Below are 10,000 nucleotides of genomic sequence, written 5' to 3'. Positions count from 1 at the left end.
CGCCCCACCTGTGGCTTATCAGGTTCGCCCTCTACACGCGGAAAGTGAAATCAACTCACTTCTCGTAAGATACACACATACACCTCTCACGAACAGAGCCACAAATCACGCACAAACATAACCACTTACTTTTTCTTCGACTAAAATTCGCTTCCTTTCTAACTTTCTCTTCTACTACATCTTCTCATTTCAGTTTACCTCCCACTAAAGATTTTTTCCGTTTTTCCACCTTTCTCTACTACTACGCCTCCTACCATTTTCTAAACTTTCGTTGGTGATCCTAACCCCGTTGGTAACCCCAACCTCCTAACCTCCGGCGTCAGGCGCTTCCCTCCAAGCTCCTGGTCAAGTCCTCCTATGCCATGACAACAATCTAGCCCCTAATTGCTCGCGATTCGCCCGGTGGCAATAGCCCTCTTTTATACACTACTATCTTTTCATTTTCTAACAGACGTTCTTCCCCTCCCACAAAACCCGATCCCGCGCAGGCGAGGTGGTCTTTTCTTGAATTCCAGAATTCCAGAGAAAGAGGACCGAAGGAGGGGTATGTACTTTCATTTGCAATGAGTTAGCATTCAACCCCCGTACAGACCTTATGAGTAACGAGGGCCTCGAAGCTGTGCGGATTGAAATATTGTTACCCAAATCGCATCCCATCTTATGTGGGGTCTGTTACAGACCACCGAAACAGCGCATTAGAATCTACCTGTTTCAATCGGGTCAATATGCATGACCAAGAAATTATTATCCTAGGTGATTTTAATGCGAATCTGGCAAGTACAAACAATAACCTTGTTAAGGCAATGAGGGACTTGCTAAAACCTCATGGCCTGACACAACTGATTGACGAGCCTACTAGAATAACAGGCACATCCAGGTCCATCATAGATCATATCCTGATTTCCGATTGTAATAAGATAACGCAGGCTGGTGCTTGTGATTATGGTCTTAGTGACCACAAGCTCATATATTGTACTAGGAAAGCTAGGAAGACGATTTACAACAAGCACAACACAGTGAAGCTTCGTTCCATCAAACATTACTCACGGGAACTTTTTGTAGATGAACTGGGTAGGACAGACTGGTCGCCAGTACTAAATTGTACCGATGTTTATGAGGCCTGGTCTAATTTTAAGTGAGCATTTCTTACTATCATTGACAGTGTAGCGCCTCTCAAAGAGATACGAATAAAACAGAGCACGGAGCCTTGGATGACAAACGAAGTACTGGGTTTAATTAGAGACAGAGACAGATTTAATGCAAGATTTAGGAAAAGTAGAAAACAGGAGGACTATAATGGCTTTCTGTACTATAGGAATCAGGTGAAATATTGGAAGGAAAAAGCCAAAGCTGATTATTGCACTTACATGGTGCACCAGAACAAACACGATCCAAAGAAGCTTTGGCAAACTCTGAAGACCCTAGAAGTTCACACTAAGCCTAGTAACAAAGCAGACAGGATAGGACTCATGATAAACGGCGAGCTTAACTCTGATAGGAACACCATGGCCAACGATTTGGAGAGACTTACAACTTATTAAGATCAATGAAAGTGGCCTTCGACTACTTAGATGAGGAGATGATTAGAAAAATAATTGTTACACTGATAAGACCGAAATTAGAGTATGCTGTATCAATGTGGGTGCCTACCACAAAAAAGAACATAAGAAAATTAGAAAGAATCCAAGGAGGACCGACAAAAATGGCACCCACACTGTCAAATCTGACATATGAACAAAGATTGGAGAAATTACAGTCGTCAACACTAGAACAGAGAAGGGAAAGAGGCGATTTGTTGACCATTTTCAGAATTATGAAAGGGATGGAAGTTCTCGATAGAGACGACCTAGTAAAGTGGGACAGAAGAGAAACAAGAGGACACGAAAAGAAACTAAAGAAAGACAGTTACAGAAGAGACCTGAAAAAGAATAGCTTCCCACATAGAGTGATTGATGTCTGGAACAAACTGAACAGAGAAACAGTGAATGCCAAAACTATACACGATTTTAAGAATAAACTGGATGCTGAGGGATACGAAAACGGGTCACTACGAGCATAGCTCTCGTCCCGTAAAATACAACTAGGTAGATACACACATCTCCCCGCCCACGAGAGTTGGAGTAATGGCTCGTAGCACAGCGATACTGAAGTTATCTCAGATCTGGGCGGAATTCGAACTCGAACCGCTGGGTTAGCAGTTACGAATGCTACCGCTGCCCCGTCGAACCGTGTGCTTGTGTGTGTGCGGCGTGTGTGTGTATATTTGTGTGTGTGTGTGTGTGTGCGGCGTGTGTGTGTATATTTGTGTGTGTGTGTGTGCGTGCATGCGTGTGTGAGCGCGCGTGTGTGTGTGTATGTGTGAGTGTGTGTGTGCATGTTTCTGTGTGTAAGTGTGTGTGTGTGTGTGTGCATGTTTGTGTGAGTATGTGTGTGCGTGTGTTTATGTGTGTGTGTGTGTGTGTGTGTGTGTGTGTGTGTGTGTGTGTGTGTGTGTGTGTGTGTGTGTGTGAGAGAGAGAGAGAGAGAGAGAGAGAGTGTATGTGTATGCGTGTTTGTGTGTGCTTGTGTGTGTGAGTGTGTGAATAGGTGTGTATGTGTGAATATGTGTGTGTGTATGTGTTTGTGCGTGCGTGCGTGCGTGCGTGTGTGTGTGTGTGTGTGTGTGTGTGTGTGTGTGTGTATTCACCTCGGATCTGCTGCAGTCTCTGTCGAGACAGCCAGACACCACCCTACAGCAGTGAGCTCAGAGCTCATTATTTGCCGATCTCTGGGTAGGTCTGAGACCACTCACACACCACACACCGGGACAGCAAGGTCACAACTCCTTGACTAACGTCCCGTACCTACTCACTGCTAGGTGAACAGGGGTTACACGTGAAAGGAGACAAACCCAACTTATCTCCGCCCGGCCGGGGAATCGAACCCCGGTTCTCTGGCTTGTGAGGCCAGTGCTTTACCAATCCGCCACCGAGCCGTGTGTGTGTGTGTGTGTGTGTGTGTGTGTGTGTGTGTGTGTGTGTGTGTTTGTGTGTGTGAGAGAGAAAGAGAGTGCGTGTGTGTGTGTGTGTGTGTGTGTGTGTGTGTGTGTGTGTGTGTGTGTGTGTGTGTGTGTGTCTGTGTGTGTGTGTGTGTATTCACTTGGTCTTTGGATCACGTGTTGGACTCGTGATCGACAGCTATTTCCCTCCTGGAAGAGAGCTCAGAGCTCGTAGGTCCGATCTATGGGTAATGCTATGACCTTGCACACACACACACACACCCAACTCCCCGCCCACGAGAGTCAGAGTAACGACCCGAGGCACAGCGATACCGAAATAATTTCGGCCCTGGGCAGGATTCGTTAACTGGGTGCTGGGAGCATTTCTGCTTCCCAGTTCAGCGTTCAGTAACGACCTCAAATCATCCAAGCAGTGTATTTCAGCCTCTGAGAAAGCAAATAAGATTCTAGGACTGATTGCGCGATCTTTTGATTTCAAAAGTCCATCACTCATTAACAAGCTATATAAATCGTTAGTTCGTCCACATTTGGAATATGCTGTATCGTATGGTCACCGAATCTCATTAAAACCTTATCCTAGGACGTCCCCTCATGTTCACTCCTTCCACATCTGCCTTCCATACCTCTTTTACTAGTCTTTCTTCACTCATTCTTTCCATGTGTCCAAACCATCCTAATACTCTTTCATCAACCCTATCTCCCAACTCCCTTTCCACCCCTCTTCTCCTCCTCACCTCCTCATTTCTCACTCTATCTAGCCTAGTAACCCCCATCATACTTCTCAGACACCTCATCTCAAACACATTCAAACTCCTTCTCTCTTCCTCTCTTATGTTCCATGTTTCTGCCCTGTACAGTGCTGTTGGCACAATCACTCCTTCATATATTCTCCTCTTAGCATCCATTCCCAAATGTCTATTCCTCATTACACACTTCAATCCACCAAGGCATTTACTTGCTTCTCTTAATCTACATTCTACCTCCACCTTCACTCCACCTTTTCCTGTCATATTTGCACCCAAGTATCTAAAACTATCCACTTCCTCCAGTCGCTCTCCCTTTATGCTCACTTCCAGTCTACTGCCACCTTCACCCCTTGTACATCTCATCACCTTACTTTTACCCACATTTATCTTTAGCTTTCTTCTATCACATACTCTCCCAAACTCTGTCACCAACTTCCTCAATCCCTCCTCCGATCCTGCCACAAGCGCAGTGTCGTCCGCAAACAACAGCTGGCTCACCTCCCACTTTTCTCCATTTTCTTTAACCATCTCCAATCCCTGACCCACTACCTTTGCATTTACCTCTCGCACTACCCCATCCATGTATAAGTTGAACAGCCAGGGCAACATAACGCATCCTTGACGAAGTCCCACCTTTACCTCAAACCACTCACTCTCTCCATTTCTAACCCTGACACAAGCTCTACTACTCTCATAAAAACTCTTGACAGCTCCTAGAAGCTTTCCTCCTATCCCGTATATCTGCATAACCTCCCACAGTGCCTTTCTGTTTACCCTGTCATAAGCCTTTTCCAGATCCATAAAGGCCCAAAAAACATCCTTCCCCTTTCCTATAGCTTTCTCACATATCTGTCTTACCACAAAAATCTGATCTACACAACCTCTACCCGTCCTAAATCCACACTGTTCCTCACCAATTACTCCTTCTGTTCCTCTCCTAATCCTCTCAATCAAGATCCTCCCATAAGCCTTCCCAACTACACTTAACAAACTGATCCCTCTGAAACTACTACATTCACACTTGTCCCCTTTTCCCTTGTAAAGTGGAACTATACAGGCACTCCTCCAGTCCTCCGGCACTCTACCCTCTCTCCAGCAAACATTAAATAACCTCACCAGCCAGTCCACCATCACTGTACCCCCTTTTTTTAGATATTCTGCATGGCATCCATCCAGACCAGGTGCCTTACCTGCTTTCATCATCTTAACAACTGTCTTCACTTCATCCTTCCTTATTTCTCCTCCATTTTCCTCACTCATCACGGTCATTTTCTTAGCATTCCCCACTGCAGCTATCTTTCCCCCCCTATCCTCCTTCACATTTAGCAACTCCCTAAAACATTTTACCCATCTTCCCCTTACTCTTCCGTTATCATCTCTCCATCTGCACCTTTTATTTCATCTTCTCTACTTGATTCGCCTTCCCTCCCGATCTTAATTTCTTTCCAAAACATATTTTCATTACTTTCAAAATTTTCTATCTTACTCTTACCCCATATATATTTGTATGTGTGTGTGTGTGTGTGTGTGTGTGTGTGTGTGTGTGTGTGTGTGTGTGTGTGTGTGTGTGTGTGTGTGTGTGTGTGTGTGTGTGTGTGTATGTGTGTGTGAGAGAGAGAGAGAGAGAGAGAGTGCGTGTGTATGGGTTTGTGCGTGCGCGTGTCTGTGTGTGTGTATGTATGTGCCTGTGTGTATGTGTGTGTATGTATACACGTGTGTGTGTGTCGGTATGTATATGTATTCATGTGTGGTCGTTTATATATTCTAGTTCATGAATTGGACTGATTTCACACACACACACACACACACACACACACACACACACACACACACACACACACACACACACACACACACACACACACACATATATATATATATATATATATATATATGTAAATATATGTACATACATATATATATACGTATATATATATATGTATATATATATATATATGTGTGTTTGTGTATATATACATATATATATATTGTATACACATACACACAGACACACACACACTATATATACATATATATACATATACATATATATATATATATATATATATATATATAGCGAGATTGACAAATAGATGTATAGAAAAATGGCTATCAACACTATTATATAGATAGTGAATAGGTAGAGAGACACAGCTGAGCGCTCCTGGTGACCCGAAGCTATCCGGTGAGCACCAGCAGCCGGCAGACAATCTGGGAAGCCCACGACATTGCCTCCTCCGGAAACCCTCTTCGCCCTTCGGCCAAGTCCATTGGGAGACTTTATCGTGACAACCAACTTCAGGTAACCCCGCGAAAGCACCTGAAGCCCCGGAGAGCGCTCCGGCCCTGGCCCCGGACCTCACCAACGAAGAACTTGCCGCGATGGTCCGGAGGCTAAGAAAAGAAAACAAGAATTTGGCCGAGACAGCGAAAGCGCTCCGGGAGAGTCTCCGGCAGCACAAGCAAGCCTCTTTGAAAAAGAACATCATGGACGCGGCTCCTGGTGTTCTCGAAGCTGCTTCTTGCCCATCAGAGGTGGCTCACTTCTGCCACATGAAGAGACGCCTCGGCGCGTCGCATGGCTCTCAAGAGGTCCTGGAGGACCAATTGGTAGATGTATCCGAGCCGCCGAATATCATGGATGTGGCACCATGGGCGCTCGAGGCTGCCAACTGCCCTACAGGCGTAGCACACTTTAGCTATCCACCGAGGCGCCCCGGCGCGCCAGATAAACCCAAAAAAATCCCCATGGCCGAGCTGGTCGACTTGTCAGAGCCGACCAAGCCCGCCGAAGGGCCTGACAACGTCGACCGAAGCCTTAAAACAGTTTTAACGGTTTGTAAACTGAAGGCTACGTTCGATCGGCAAGCGAACGAGAGCTCGGCCATCGACAAGGAGACCAAAACGGATGGCTCGAACAACGATGAAGATGAGCCCATCCGTACGGGCCTCACGAGGGGCCGTCCCTGCCTATAAGCCGCCCCAGGATTGGCAGTGCCGCGACAGGACGTGCGCCACTGCCAATCCGTGGCACGTTCACGTGTGCCGACGCTGCCGCCGAGGAGGGCAGGGCACTGACATCGGGTGAAGATCGGCCTGCAAGAAAGAGGTCATTCAGTCGGACGACTGGGCCATCTTCACCCTCTTCAGGCGGCTGATATGCGCAGCCGTCCGCGTGCGAGGCTACACCCTCGCTTTCGTCTTTCTCAAGAAGAAAGACGGAAAATGGGTCATCATCAGGTTGCCACCTGAGGACCTGGTTCCGTAACAAGGAACATTAATTAAAAGAAAAAAAAAATATTAAACGTTAATGGGCTATCTTAATTTTAAGAAAGCCCACGGAAAGCGAGGTCGGAAGCCACCTCCTGCCTCGACTACATACAGTGATTTGCCGTTGTATTCAACGCCTACAACGGGCTGACACTGAAGCGACCTCACTTGAAGCTGCAAAGACCAGAGGAGACACGAAAGCAGCCTTTCTGGTCGTCTTCTTCGCTGACTCCGAGAGGGCCAACGGGCCAGCGCACTGGTCCTCAGCCATAACCGGTCCAGGCTGTCCACTGGACCAGGTCTTCTCTGGACCACAGCTGGTCCACAAGTCTTCAGAGGGTTGGCTCAGCTGTAGTTGTGGACCGCTGTGAGTAGCTTCTTCTTCAACTTTCCCTAGAAATCGACGCGGCGGCGATCTAGGCGACTTCGACCCCCGCGGGCAATTGATTGCTGCAGTGACCGGTCAATTAATAATTACCAGCAGCTTGGCGGCGGCCCCTCGGCTGAATAAAATCGCCTGGCGCAGTCCTCAGTCGACAGGTCGGAAAAAAATCCCGGTCATTAAAGACATTGACAGATTGGAAAAAGTACAACAGCGAGCCACAAAACTGATTCCAATTATCAAAAACAAATCATACGAAAATCGTCTAAAACATATGAATCTGTTTTCCCTAAAAAAAGCGTAGACTCATAGGTAACCTTATACAGGCCTTTAGGATTCTAAAGGGAATTGATACCATCAAAAATGACAAAAAATTCACACTGAATGAGAATCAGACACGAAACAATGGTCTCAAACTGCCAGGGAATATATTTAATTTGGAAGTGGGTAGAAACAACTTCGCCAACCGTGTAGTTAATGAATGGAATAAACTTCCTGCAGAGGCAGTGCAATGTGGTTCATTTCGAAGATTTAAGAATCATTTAGATAAGCATCTAAGCAAGATGCTGTAATATGATTTATCTTATATTATTTGTTTATTTGTTTTTTTATCATTTGTCTGTTTATTATTATTCACTTGATTCTCATTTATTATTTGTTATATGTGAATTTATTATTATTTACTATTTACCTGTGTCTTAATTATTTAACTATACCTGTTCATTTATTTTATTTATCATTATTTAATTCATTATTGTTTTTATGTATTCAATTATTTATTTATCTATTTATTTATTCATCATTATTATAATTTTTTCGCATCCGACCTTAATATGGACCAAAAGGTCTCCTGTCGGCATGCTCCGCCTTTGTAATCCTTTGTACCCTCCCGGTTGAGAGCTCAGAGCTCATGTATGACCGATCTAAGGCTAATGATGTGACCTTACACGCACACACACACCCAACTCCCTACCCACGAGAGTTGAAGTAACACCTCGCAGCGCAGCGATACTGAAATTATTTCAGCCCTTAGCGGGATTCGAACGCTAACACTACGCCATCGAGCCGTGTGTATGTGTGTGTATGTATATGTGTGTGTGCGTGTGTATGTGTGTGCGTGTGTGTGAATGTCTGTCTGTGTGTCTGCATGTGTGTATGTGAATGCCTGTGTTTATGTGCATTTGTGTGTGTTTGTGTATGAATGTATGTGTGTGTGTGTGTGTGAATGTATGTATGCTAGTGTATTCATTTACCTAGTTGTATGTTACGAGAAGGGGAGCTACGCTCGTGGTATGCCGCCATTGTGTGTGTGTGTGTATTCACTTGGTCTTTGGATCACGTGTTGGACTCGTGATCGACAGCTATTTCCCTCCTGGAAGAGAGCTCAGAGCTCGTAGGTCCGATCTATGGGCAATGCTATGACCTTGCACACACACACACACCCCCAACTCCCCGCCCACGTGAGTTGGAGTAACACCCCTCAGCGCTGCGATACTGATATTATTTCAGCCCCGGGCGAGGATCGAACCCGGACCTCCGTAGTGGCAGGCCAGAGCTCTAACCACAGCTCTAACCACAGCGCCATGTGTGTGTGTGTGTGTGTGTGTGTGTGTGTGTGTGTGTGTGTGTACCCGCGCGCGCGTGTGTGTGTATGTGTTTGTGCGTGTGTGTGTGAATGTATGTATGTGTGTGTATGTGTGTATATATGTGTGTGTGTGTGTGTGTGTATGTGTGTGTGTGTGCGTGTGTATGTATGTGTGTGTGTGTGTGTGTGTGTGTGTGTGTGTGTGTGTGTGTGGGTGTGTGTGTGTGTGTGTGTGTGTGTGAGAGAGAGAGAGAGAGAGAGAGAGAGAGAGAGAGAGAGAAAGACAGTGTGCGTCTATGTGTGTGAGTGTGTGTGCATGTTTGTGTATGTGCGTGTGTGTGTATGTGTGTGTGTGTGTGTGTGTGTGTGTGTGTGTGTGTGTGTGTGTGTGTGTGTGTGTGTGTGTGTGTGTGTTTGTGTGTGTGTGTGTTTTTGTGTGTGTATGTGTGTGAGAGAGAGAGTGTATGTGTATGCGTGTGTGTGTGCGCGCGCGAGTGTGAATATGTGTAAAATTGTATGTGTGTGTGGGTGTGTGTATGTGCGTGTTTGTGTGTATATATGTGTGGGTGTATGTGTATGTGTGCGTTTGTGTGTGTGTGTGCGTGTATGCATGTGTGTGTGTGCGTGTGTGAATATGTGTGTGTGCGAATGTTCGTGTGTTTGTGTGAATGTGTGGACGTGTGTATATGTGTGTGTGTGTATGCGTGTGTGTTTGTGTGCATATATATGTGTGTGAGAGATAGATAGAGAGAGAATGTGTGAGTGGTTGTGTGTGTATGTGTATCTTGCGGTACCTTTCCTTCTTTGAGTGAGGAGTCTATTATCTTGTATAGTTTGTCTGTCAGTTCGTCTATACACTCTTTCAGTATCCAATTTGCAATTCCGTCTGGTCCGTGCGATTTCCTGACATCTAGGTTTTTTATTTGATCTCTTATTTCTTTTTGTGTTACCTTTATTTCTTCCATTTTGGGTGATCTTTCTTGTTTTCTATCTTCCCAAAATTGTGAGCTCTCAATTGT

The sequence above is a fragment of the Oratosquilla oratoria genome, chromosome 11 (assembly GCF_046742065.1).
Source record: "Oratosquilla oratoria isolate Oo_2021 chromosome 11, ASM4674206v1, whole genome shotgun sequence".
NCBI lineage: Eukaryota > Metazoa > Arthropoda > Malacostraca > Stomatopoda > Squillidae > Oratosquilla > Oratosquilla oratoria.
Note: the sequence above shows the minus strand (reverse complement) of the source record.